Below are 14,384 nucleotides of genomic sequence, written 5' to 3' on the forward strand. Positions count from 1 at the left end.
AATTTTTGGTACGGAAAGTTCCAGCAATTTGCCTTAAGGCACGATGCCTTAATTGCCTTAAGACAGAATTCCACTTACAGCTAGTTTTTTCTTTATCATTGCTGGAAAACTATTATAGAATTAGAAAATTGTGATCACAAAAAATGAACAAATTCATTTTTCAGATCAGGCTGATGTGAATAATTGAAAAAGAATGGACAAAAAAAAAATTAAATATTGAGTACTAATTTTGTTCTCATTTGTACCAAGATTTTAATTTTTAAAGATGATTTATATGGCTTAAACAATGTCATTTACATCTACATAGATTAATTGATTATTGATTGATTTAATAATACAAAAAAACAATTGATTAAATAATACAAAAAAAATCGGTTCCTACTGACCACGACACGTATTGTTTAGTTGCTGCAAAAGGCTGGTCTAGCCATTCCGCAGTTACGGAGCGCAAAGGGTTAATAAAATGACTATTTTATGATGAAGGAAGGTGTAACAATTTTTAAAAAATAGTTTATTTTAATTGTATTTTTTTCAAAGAAATTTAAAATATCAACATTTTCAGAAAAATAAAATTTTATGCAAAAAATATTTTTTTCCTAAAAGTTTTACCTCAAATGTCTCGATTAGGTTTAGTTTATGCATATAATTGTGAAGAATTCGCTCGTTGCCTAATTTAATAAAATAAGCTCTTTTATTAATTTAGGGTACTGATAATATAATCTATTTCAAAATATTTAAAACAATTGTTACTTTCATTTATAAATTTTTGGCGATTAATATCTTTCCGTAATGTAAAAAAAAACGAAAATAAAATTTTTTATGTATCTTTACGTTTCAAAAGGCTTCTGAAGTATGTGCATGTGATGTATGTGTGTGTGTGCGGATACAAATTTTCGTCGATGATTTCAGGAACACGGTTCAACCGATTTGAATGATTCAAAAAGCATTTGATTCTAATAGATAAGGAGACGCGCTGATCAGTTTTTGGTCAAAGTAGGTTTTGAAGATACGGGGCAAAAAGTGCCAAGAATGGTAATTAAGTTTTTTAAGAGAACAGAGCGTTTGATTTCAATAATTCAGAAAACATTTTATTTGTACTAATAAAATGAAGAATTGAAATTTTTCGGAGATCGAGTAAAAAAAGTAAGAAAAGATTCGTTTGGCGGTCAAAAATGATCACTAGAAATATGCACGTCTTATTATCAGATATTTTATAGAAATTTTAATAATATGTATGAATGTTGTTTACATTTCAATGGGTTCCATAGCATTCTTTATCCGTTAGACTGCGACACGGCGCTTATTCGCTTCAATATTTCATCTGTACGCAGCTTAAGCAGCTCGATTGCTTTGATAAAAAGTTCAAAATTTCCAAAATATTTAAAAATAAAAAAAAATTCTTTTTCTTTTCAAAAAAGTCATTTCTTTTTAAAAATTTCAAAATTTCCAAAAAACAATATTTTTCAAAGTTCCAGCAAGTTTATTGTTTATTTTTATTCCTCGTATGTTTATTTACGATACGGAAAGTTTCAGCAATTTGCCTTAAGGCACGATGCCATGCACCACTAGTTTATTTCTAATATGCAATATGTATCTAATTTCATGGTTTTCTCCTATATTCGTGGTGTTTATTATTGCGAATTTCTGCCTTGAGCCGAGTTCACTAGTGCGTATGGTAATACCTAGTGTTTGTAGAGTGAATATTTACTTTTGGTAATTAGCATCTGACGCACCTGCCGAATAGAAAATTTTGTTATGAGTAAAGTATTTGCATTTGTATTGCAGTAGACACAGCTTTTTATAAAATACCTAAGGCTACTAATTTGTATGAAAATTTTGTTGATGTAGCAACACATATTTCTGTTTTATATATATGTTTCATATATATTGCAGCACTAGCTATCTTGATACTCGATATAAAAATATGTGTTTGTGACATAGAAACAAATTCTCAATAGTCAATAATTTGCCACGTTTTTTATATTAATTAGAAAATTGTCGTCTGCCTTTTTATACGCCTATACATTTTCAAGAAACATTACCTCATTATCGATATTAAGCTAAGTATGTCATGTTCCAGAAACTATGAACATATGTTGAGGACTTCAACACAGAAAATCGATAATTGTACAAAAGTTTCCTGCATATTACTCAAATAATACGTATCTCGGTTTAATTTGTTGATAATTAAAAAATACAGAACTCGATTATGCAATGTCAAGTGGTAAAAATTAATCAGCACGTCTCCTCATCAGTAGCAATCGAATATTTTTTTAATCAATCAAATCGGTTGAGCCATGCTCCCGAAATCGAGGACAAAAAATTGTATCCAAATATACGAACATACATACTACATACACACACATACAAATATTTTTTCTAAGATATACTAAAATGTTAAGAAGGTTCTGTAACGCAAATTTATATAAAAAAAATCGATTTGTTTGCGATTTCTATAACTTGCTCTGCGAGAAGCTAAAAGTAGTTAAAAAGTAAGCTAAAGATCCTACTAATATTTTGCCTGCATTATTTCAACATTCCCGGAAGTTTATGCAACTTGCCTTCATAGCCTAATAAATTCTAAACCACTTGACATTTCATAATATATTGATTAACTTCCCGTAGGGTAGTTATCGTAATGGGCCGTGTGTGTGTTTTGTATGTCCGCATTTTTTCGTCCACGTTTTCGGGCGCACGGATCAACTGATTTGAATGGTTCAAAAATATTCGATTCGTATTGATAGGGAGATGTGCTGATCAGTTTTTGGCAAAGGCAGGTCCAGCCGTTATGAAGATACGGAGTAAAGGGCGCAGAAAATACAAATCGAGTTTTTAAGTGAACGGAGTATCCGATTTGAATGATCTAAAAACTTTCAATTAGTAATGATTGGAGTTTTTCGCAAAGGCAGGCCCAGCCATTTCGAAGATACAGTGCTAAATGTGAAAAAATTGCAATTTTTGAGAGAACTAAGCGTCTGATTTGAATGACTATAAAAACTTTCTGCTTGTTTTAACAAGTAATTGATTTTGAAAAAAAACGTTTCAATTTATTTTTTTCATTTGTTTTTTGTTTATCGAAAATAATTCAGATTTTAATTTTAATTCGGTATAAAGTTCTAATATACTTTAAACAAACAATTTCAACTTTGAAAGAATATTTCGTTAAGGGGGGTCAGCGGTGACGATATCGGTTAGAGCGGGGGCTAGCACCAACTAGTCCCAGGTTCGCTGGTTCGATTCCCGCTACCGCCAAGCCTGACATCAGGCAACTTTGATGTCAAATTTTCACTTCTCACTTTTCACAGGTCATAGATCTCAAATATAGCTTCAAGTGAACATAGTGGGTATAGTTGCACATATAATAAAATGTCAGCAAATACTTCGAGTATAGATAATTAGTCCTTATACCTAGTAGATACGCCGCTGGGTGTTGCTACTATCTTGTGGTTTATATTGTAAGATATTTATTGTTAGCAATCTCTGCTTAATGTTAATGCTCATGTAAAACAGATTGCAGAATAAATTAAATAAAAAAAAATCGTTAAGGTACGAGAAGTTCTAGCAATTTGCCATAAGGCACGATGCCATACACGACAAGTTATATTTTAAATGGAAAATTTCAATTTGTATAGCAAATGATTACTGTTTCATATGTATGACGAATAGACTCATCAATACACAAAATTCTGCCACTTCTCTATGATAAGTATATTTGTCAACCACAATTAACTGGTAAAGTAACTCTTAATCTCTTAAGTCACAATCTCTAGAAACATTTTTTTTCAATTATTTTCGACGTATTGCATGAACTTTTAAACCAACAACGATACCACAAATAAAGATCCTTTACAAATGCACCATCTCATTTATTTTTGTCCCTGTAAAGTTTTCTCCGGCAACAAAACTTGAACTCATCAACCGAATTGAATTGACTGTTGCACACATTTTGCTTCGCTCTTTCTCTCTCTTTCTCTCGTGCAACAGTTGGGAATGGTTGGCACTTGTTGAACTTTTGAGCCCCGGAGCTTTTAAGCTTCACTATATACGAGCTTTTAAACGTGCATATACTTAGTCAAAGCACATAAACGTGTGTTAAATGTTGGATTTGAACTAGTGGTATATTGTACTAGTGCATAGTTGGTCGAACTTTTCGGTTTGTTGAATTTATATTTATGGAGATGTAAAGAAGACAAAACAAAGTTTTAAATGTCACAAGAGTTTGAACGTGAGGTAATAAGGTAGATGAAGTAAATGAGGTGTGCTGCTTTGTTTGAGTTTTTAATATTTCAGAATTCAAAGAAAATAGTTTTTAAAAGATATTTTATACGAATTTAATGATTTTGAAATATTAATTTGCTAAACTACATATTTGCGCTGGTACATTTTCTCAAAAATCAGGTTTAAAAATATATTTAAACAAACACAGCTTTTTCAATTTTGACTTGAAATTAGCGGAATAAAATATATTATATAAAGATGAAAACATTAGATATTGTGATATGAAATTGATATTACGCAATATTATTTTCAATGTAAATGCGTTTTTTACGTAATTTTATATATGTTTGATATTTAAGAAATATTTTGAATACATATTCATTTTTGAAATGTAATTACAAATATATTATGTGGTTTTGCGATTTTGAACAATTGAATTTTGAAATGCAACATGCATTACCAAAGTATTTGCCATCTTATTTCATTTAGATCATCCTTTTTAGACTATGCAAAAAAAGTCAAAGAGATGAAATAGATAAGTGATTAAATTATGTTATTATCTGGATTTTATTTTGTATTAAAGTAATTATTTATAATTCATTTATTAAATATATATTTATTAAATATATATTATAATTTATTTATTACCAAAAGCATCTATAGTAGTTTTGACAGTATAGTAGTATGGTAGTGTAATTTGACAAAGAAGTGTAAAAATAGTAAATTTGAATTACTTTAAATTATATTTTGTATTTTAGCAAAATTGGTGAGAGTTGCTCTATTAATCAAAAGTAAATAATACTTAAGTTAATATCAAAATGTTCTATGTGTTAATAACTCACTAGTTTTCTATAAAGTTTTGAATTTTTAGTATGTATATATTCTTAATATATACATATATACTATATATATATTAATATATATATATATATATATATACATATACATATATATATATATATATATATATATATTTAAATATATATACTTATTCTTCATAGCAAATATCCAAAAATAGAACGTCGCGCATGTCCTGCGAAACAGTTGACAGGAAAAAAAAATATACAAGAATGTTAAGGAATATGATGTAATATAAATAGCATATGCAAATAATCATCGTATGTTAACAATATACCATTTACAAATGCAAAGATACATATAAATTATTTGAAAATATTCTAGAGGTTGAATTATAAAATTTGCTGATTAGTTCTATAAAACACAAAATTAAATATTTTACTTTAATATTTTAATAGCATTGCATAGCATAGATTTATGCAATTTTATTTCCAAATTGTGTAGAATGTTTTATTTGTGTCCATAAAACATTTGACAAAATTTTCTCACGCATCCAGTTTTATATCATTACGATAATTTTAATAATATCCTGTTAGTGACCTAATTTAAAAATATGACGAATAATACTAAAATTAAATTTTGAAGTTGAAAAGTGTTAATACATAAGTTTCCTTGAAGTTTGACAAGTTTATTTTCGTTATCAAAACGTGCCCGGGTATCTTTTGCAGAAACGGTGGAGACGCCTTGTAGTTTAGGAATGTCTCTTAAAACTTAGTTCCAAATTAAGTTTTAAAAATTATTCGTTGATGTTATGTATATATGTATATTATATATATATATATATATATATATTGTAACAAAATTTTAAGCCTTATGGTTCCAGGTTGTAAGGATTAATACCATAATCAAACACAATTTGATATTATTTATTTTTACTTACATATAATTACAAAACATTTAGATATATGTCGGCGGTCGCAGCAAAACTACCTAATTTTTGAAAGATAATTTACACAGTGATTTGTTTGAGTTTAAAATAAGGCTCAATTATGTTAAAAGATTTTTTCAGGTTGTGGCCGAGACCAATAATACTCAATTCGTTTTGTCTTTGTCAATGTTTTTGACATCATGTTGACTTTTATAAAAATGTTTTCGGTCCTGTGGCTCAAGACAGACTAAACTTTTTTATATTTCATTAATACGAATTTGCCTATATATTCTAGTTTAAAATAATAAAGTTCTTTCAAGGAAGTCCTTATTTAAATAATAAAATGCTAAATGTGTGGGTTAACAAACTTATACAAATTTGTATAAGCGAATTACGGGTCAATCTAGAAAGATAACTGCAGCTAATTCTCAAGGTTGAATGGGGGCTAGAATATATATATATATATATATATATATATATATATATTAATGCTTAAAAACAAGGAAAAGGCTTGCAATAATCGATTCATTTCCATTCAAATCCTCAATTACAGTTTCCATTACGCCTCACGTCTGTCTCCAGTCAATTAAACCAACTCCTAGAAACCGTCTATTTTTCTCTAGTAAATTAAACCACCTTCTAATAGTAATAAAGCATTTTACCATTTACAGCCTCGTATAACTCTAGTTGTAAAACTTCTACCGCATTTATATTAATATTTCTCTCCCCGAAGCCGTCACTTATATTGCGTTAAGTGCTGTCGAAATTACCTGAGACAGTCGTTCAAAATATTATTAGGGTAATACCGAAGTACAAGGTTTATGTTTGCGAGGAAAGAAGGTTGTCGGAGAGACGGGGCAAGACGGAAAGTTGTGTCTGAGGTCTTGCGCATGTCTGAAAATAAATATATTATATAATAGGGGAAGTACTGACAAAACTACATGGAACTTGTTTTTTAATGATGTTTTAATGATATTATAAACAGTCTGAATCGTTTTTACTCAAATGTTCATTGACTACCAGTAACATACTCTTTCAGTTCAGTAAGAACTATAACATATTTTTTAAGAAAGCAGGCGATTATAAAAACCATTTTGACGATACTAAATGAACATGTAGGGTAAAGATGTGAGATGCTAAATTTTAAATAGATAGTTCATGAATAAATATTTTGGACCCTCTTGAGCCATCAGCTCATGAAGCATAAACCCAAACGGAACAAATCTTATATCGTAACCATCCTTCAAAAGAGGAAAAGACGTTTTTGCAATAAATGCAAGTCAATTCTTTCTACCGGCTGTATTTTTATTGTGTTTTTAAAGGTACTTATAGTATAAGTTAGAAGCCTATCACCTTTGACAGGTTTCAATTTTGTTTTTTGGCTTCGAATGAGCCACCATGTAGTTCTTGTGAAATAGTAGTGGGGATACGGTAGCGCCACGGTATGATAATTATATTCGTCTTAACATTTAGGGAGAAAGATGAAGTGTGTTTGATCGAACAAGTTCCCATTATTGCTTTTAGTCAGTGCCTTACATTAACATGATCTGTTGATCGTATTGCTTTTAAAGAGTCAAAAGTAAGTTTTCATGTTCGAATTCTTTTGATCAACTCTTAATTGTATACAGATATATTACTTTTTTTGTTATTTTGATTTAAGTTGAACATTGGTAGTTATTTACCAGTAATTAGTTTTTGCTAACGATTATATAATTCTGCTCTTCTGTCATAATGATGATTTGTTTCAAAAGGTGCGTTGGGTTGTGACACATTTTTGGGGTACTTTTACGATATGTATTTCTTTTTTTTATTCGGTGAAGATTAAACAGATAAAAAACAATTAGCTATAATATTTGGTCAACAATGACCGCACCGATTTTAAACATTTGAAACTTAGTTTTACTTAACGATTCCAGTCGAGCCATTTCTTTGTAATTAGTAGAAAAGTGCTAAATATTTTTTTGCGTGTTAGCCAAAAATTCAAATATGTTTTATAGTTGTTGGTAGCGAATAATTACTTTTTTATAGTTTCGTTCCAGACGTTTTCTCGTAATTGATATTATAATTTTTAGTAACAATTTTAAAAATGTCTAAATACCAATTCTTAATGATTTAGTCGATAATATACATCTATCGGAAAATTGGTGCAACTTATTTTTAGACAAAATTTGATTCACTTCTAGTTTTTTATTATTGCTCCTTGACTGTTATTTTTTGCTAAATTACATGTTGGTAGAATAGATATCAAATTTCAATCATATCACCAAATCATCGTATAGTTTACTATTTGTGTCGAATCATTTTCGGATTCGAATTACGTTTCGTATATTCCAAATGTTCCAGAAATGCGTCGTCATTAGCCAACCTTAATAAATTATTCATAGTTTCTGAAATATTAATAGAACTACCTTACTATTTCGAACGAACAACGTAAACCTTCCAACTATCTTCCTAGAATATCGTATTCAAACCAAATTAAAGGGATTCATGAAATGCGAGTACATTTATTGAATAATTTTTCAGTGTGACGAAAATTGTTTTTTTTCGGGTTATGAATTATTAATTACTTGTCCCATGTAAAATTATTGATAAATATTTTGCTGGCTTTGTTACTTCAAATGTCTTAATAATTTTCAGATCTGTCTGGTCTTATATATGTGCTTAATTAAAAATTCATTTAATTTTCGAATTTATTATTTAAAACTGTCAGTCATTTAAGCATTCAAAAACCAATTTAAAAATGTTTATTAGAAAATTAACTATTTTATCATTTTTATGTACTTCATGGTAATACCTACATAAAAATAGAATAGTGTATATTATTATTTGTTAAATTTTTATCAAAAATATATAATTCAAATAATTCAATTTGTATTCTCTATCTTTTTTTAAAAAAAAGTCGCCATTGTGACCCGTAATACATAAAATATAGAAAAATAATAAGAACTAGTGGTGTATATGGCCTTAAAGCAAATTGCTGAAACTTCCCGTACCTTAAGGAAATAATCGAAGAATATTAAATGGATTTTCGAATAGATTATTAAAAATACTGTAACACTGTCTAATATTTATAAGAATTATATAAGCTGAATTACAAAGTTGAAAATATTTGTTTCAAGAACTTAAATCAGAATTGCAATTAAAATTTGAATTATTTTCGAAACACAAAAAAAAATTTTGAAAAAAAAATTGAAACAAAAAAATTAGCACGGATAGCTCTGTATCAGTAAAATGGCCCGACCTGCCTTCGCCAAAAACTGAATGTTTTTTAGATCATTCAAATCGGATTTTCCGTTCTCTCAAAAACTTGATTTGTAATTTCTGCACTTTTTGCTCCGTATCTCCATAACGGCTGGACCTGCCTTTGCCAAAAACTAATCAGCATATCTCCCTATCAATAGGATTCGAATGTTTTTTTGAACCATTCAAATCGGTTGATCCGCGCGCTCGAGAACGTGGACGAAATATTGTATACATACATATATACACACACACACACACATCCATTTTTTGAGATATGCCAAAATGTTCAGAATTCTTCAAAACGTCGAGAAATACAAAAATTTTCATTTTCGATTTTCGGTCCATTACTATAACTACCCTACGAGAAGTAAATAAAAAGAATAAAGTAAAAATATGTGCAATAAATTTATTTATTTACTTCCCGTAGGGTAAGTTATAGTCATAAGTTATACTTGTTTATCTATGGTTATAGTAATCGCAAAAAAATCGAAAATGAAAATTTTTATATATCTTCACGTTTCAGAAGTTTCTGAATATTTTGGCATATCTTAGAAAAAATGGATGTATGTGTGTGTATGTATGTCTGTGTGTGCGTGTACAAATTTTCGTCGACGATTTCGGGAACACGGATAAAGCAATTTGAATAATTCAAAAAACATTCGATTTGTATTGATAAGGAGACGTGCTGATTATTTTTTAGCGGAGGCAGGTCTAGCCGTTCCGAAGATATGGGGCAAAAATTGCCAAAAACGGTACCTCAGTTTTTAAGAGATCGGAGCGTCCGATTTTAATAATTCAAAAAACATTTTACTTGTATTGATAAGATGAAGAATTGATCAAATTTTCATAAGGGCAGGTCTAGCGGTTTCGGAGATCTAACAAAAAAAGTAAAAAAAAATGCCATTTGGCGGTCAAAAATGATCATTAGACATATGTACATCAAATTATCAGATATTTTATAGAGATTTTAACAATAAGTATAAATTTTGTTTACATTCCTATGGGTTCCGTACCAATGTTTATCCGTTAGACAGCGACGAGCGCTTACGCGCTTTATATTTTGTCTCTATGCAGTTAAAGCAGTACGATTGCTTTGAAAAAAGTTCAGATCTTCCAAAATATGTCAAAATAAAGAAAACATTTTTTTTCAAAAAAAAATTTAAGTTTTTTTTCATTTTTTTTAAAAAAAAAGTAATTTTTTTCCAAATTATAGTTTCTCAAAAATCTTATTTTTTCGAAGTAAATTTTTTTAAAAAATGTTAATCGTTTTTAAAAAAATAATAATTTTTGGCACGGGAAGTTCCAGCAATTTGCCTTAAGGCACGATGGTTTAATTGCCTTAAAACAGAATTCCACTTACAGCTAGTTTTGATAGATAATTTAACTCTAAGGAAATCATGAAATCATTAGAAAATAAAGTTTAAATGCATCTTTCTTGTAAATAATTGTCTCACGTAGAGCATTTTCATGTTAAAACTTTAATAATTGGAAAATCTCTATTCCCATAGTTATACTAATCGTAGCTATAGGAAAGTATGCTAATCGTCCAAAAATCGAAAATGAAAATTTTTGGATATCTTTACGTTTTAGAGGTTTCTAACAGTTTGGCATACTTTAGGAAAAAGTTGATGAATGAATGTGTGTGTGAGAGTGTGTGTGTATGCATATATGTGTGTATACAATTTTTCAAAGGATCAACCGATTTCAATTATTCAAAAAACGTTCGATTCCTATTGATAGGAATACCGAGCAAAATATGCAGATATGGAAACTCAGTTTTTGCGAGAACCAATTAGATTGATTAAAAAAATATTAGTATTGACGGGAAGTTGTGTTGGTCAGTTTTTAGCAAAGTGCAAAATAGTAGTTATTAAGAGATCGCATCATCTATAAACCAAATAACATTTCGCTCTTGTGAAAAAATGATTAGAATTTGGGAAGGTAAAAAAACTTATTTTAATTTAAATTTTTTTTTAATTTCCAAATTGTTTTTTTTCTAAATATCTAAAATTGTTAGTATTTCAATTATAATTCAAGCTAAAAATAATTGACATTTCTCAAATATTTCATTATGGTATGAGAAGTTCTAGAAATTTGCCATAAGGCACGATGCCATGCACCACTAGTTCTAAATTTATTTCTAGTAGTGGAAGTACGAACAAAATAGCAAGATATTTTGCTTTTGAATGATATTTATTTATTCATTATATTTATAACAAGTTATAATATTGTATTTCAGTACTTATTATATTATAAACAAATGCAAGCCTTTTCTTTTTACCGCTCGATTATTTGGTCTGTGTTTAGCAATTATTGCTTGCATAGTTGGAGTTAAAAGCCAATCACCTTTGACAAGTTTTAATTTTTCTTCTTAGCTCTGTAATACTTGCGAAATAGTACTATATCATTTTTGTCTATTATAAAAGTATATTACTTTATCTGAAATTTAACCAAAATGAATGATTAATTAAATTACCATCAAACAGAAAAAAACAATTGCTAGAAAATTGATCATAATCATTGAGTCTAGCATAATATAAGTTAATTTATTTTAATTGAAATAATTTTAAATATTAATAAATATGTTGCCAAAAGATCATGAGAAAATCACCGCCTAAATAAACTTTTGAAGACCCGATACACGTTTGAACTGATTATTGCGACAAGACAATGACACTTAACATCTGACAGCAAAGTTATTATAGTCTTTTTATGTGATACAGTCAAGGCAACGTTAATAAAACTAGCCAATTTTTAAATAAGGCCCCTATGTCATTTTGACCATATATACCAGTATATTCGCATATTTATGTATATTAAACATCATTCATCATTTTAGAGAATCTTTATTAAGAAGTTTTATTAAACAGAGTATATTTTAAATAATGATTTTTTTTATTACTTCACAGTACTGTTTTGCGATATCGTATCGAAGAGAAAATCAAAGGCAATACGAATTAAGGGCTCAAAGTGAACAGGAATGCTGCACTTGGATATCTGCAATCAGAGATGCCAGGTGAGAAAAACCTTCACTTCTGAATAAAGTTTTAGATAAGCAGTTTTGCAGCAAAAATTTTAAGAATTCATCAATGCGAGGTATATGTATAAACGTAATCCGCCTTCTATATATTAAGAAAATGTTACTACAATTTACATCCCATTGGACAAGAAAGAAAATCTAGTCAGGTGATGAAATCTTTTTTTTTTTGCTAAGGGCTGTTTGGTTACGTCATTTTGCGATACGTGAATATAATTTTTAAGTATTCTTTATTTAATTGTTAAGATTCATTGTTATTTTTGAGTTAGATTCAAGAATATCATATTAGCTTATGTAGTCGGGGTAGAAGGGACCACATAAATCTTCGTACTGTCGAGATGTAAACAATAAGAAACTAGTAAATAAAAATATAAAATAAAGTTAAAAAAGCAAATTTACGAAAGATAAATTAAATTAATATTTGTCCCAACTCTGATAATGAATTCTTATAATATAGTTTTACATGGAGGTTGTCTCCAGAGCGATCTTCATAAAAAATGTGCCTATTAAATATGTGTTTCAAACAAAAGTTGCATTAGTTTTTTTTGTAATCATTGTATTTCAATAAACAATGAGTCTGATTATGATAATTCAAATAAAAATATCTACCAAAACAAGATTCATGACAGTTGTAAGAGATAAATGATTGTGAAGATGGTAAATGATTTTTTTTGTCAACCTAGTAATTCAACTTCATCGTATTGGCTCAATAAAGAAAGAAGTTTAGCTACAGAAATGTTTCTAGAACGTTTTTATTACAAAAAATAAGCAAACTAATTGTGAATGTGAAAGTATGTGGCATATAAGTAAAAGGGGCATCTAACACAAATTATATTGACAGTTTACTCACTGCAACGCATGCCACATATAAATGTTTCTGAGGCATATGATTTCAAGTGAAACCTAACCTTAAACTGATTTAATTTAAATTGATTTGACATATTTGGAGATTCAAGGTATCTATTTACTTATTATTACTGCGCTTGCCATTAGTCCGTTAATTTTTTAATCCAACCAATCAATTTTGAATTAAGTTCATCTAGAGAATCGAGTGTGATTCCTAAACCTGCGTGAAAAACTTTACAGCTTTACCATAGATTTATATGGTACTTAGTTTCCTCTTAAAAACAGTTGCATCTTCTGATTTTAATATATTTTAATATAATCGGGCTCGCTCGTAGGTAAGCGGTTAAGAGCGACGGGACTTGATTTAGAGGTCCCGGGCTCGATACCTACTTGGGTCAGTCTATTGTTAGGTAGCAGTGACAACAATTTTCACTTTGCAATATAGATAGCAATATGTTTCCAAGTGAATATAGCCCTTGCCTGGCATTGCTGAACCAATAAAAAGTTAACCCTATTAGAAAAATTCTAATAATAAAATCATCAAATATGGATGGATTAACTATTGGGGTACCATCTAAAAAATACAATGGTAAGGAGAAGTTTCAGACCAACATATCATAGGACGTAAGGTTCTGATTACTGTTAAGAGATCAGAAAAAAAGTAATCTTCATCGAAATTCCATTAAAAACGTTCACAAAAAGACGATTGATAGTGCTAAATGATATAATAAATGATTGGATTACTAAAATGACTATTATTTAATAAGAAGAGTGATATGAGAATGTAATAGATGCTGTGTTGAGATGTGTGTATTTTTGTACAAAATTTAATAAAAAGTGTTAGAGTTAAATAACCTTTGATAAAAATAAATTGTTTATCAAGTAAAATTTATAGTTTTTCATAAACACTAAAGATATGTAACTAAAATTGAGTCACAAACATTTATTGACTGCATGCGAGGTGAAAAATGCATCGATTATTAAATTGACATTTAGGTTTAAATTGAATAGGGTTTGTGGTAGGAGGGTAAAAATTTATGGTTTCATGCGTTTTTGAGTTATGAAATTATGAAAAAGATAATAATGTTTGAAGAACTAAACAAATCTCAATGGTAGGTTGACCTTACCACTTAGGAATGTGAAAAATAGATGTTGTCGATTTTCAGCAATACTGATCGCGAATATATAATTTCATAAAAATCGGTCAAACCGTTTTTGACAAACAACATGACACGAGCATTTTATATATTTCTTCAAAGATACTTTACCATTCTGTTAATATGTCTTTCACATAACTTTGTTCATTATTCGTTC

General features: G+C 28.9%; 1 pseudogene; it reads left to right on the forward strand.

Moving 5' to 3' along the window:
* Positions 1-12,207, forward strand: part of LOC113387747 — a 74,497-nt pseudogene extending 62,290 nt beyond the window's left edge.
* Positions 12,208-14,384: the final 2,177 nt, after the last annotated feature.

This window comes from Ctenocephalides felis, unplaced genomic scaffold, assembly GCF_003426905.1.
Source record: "Ctenocephalides felis isolate EL2017-DRISC unplaced genomic scaffold, ASM342690v1 CF-g0.4_SCAFFOLD_00845, whole genome shotgun sequence".
NCBI classification, from domain to species: Eukaryota; Metazoa; Arthropoda; class Insecta; order Siphonaptera; family Pulicidae; genus Ctenocephalides; species Ctenocephalides felis.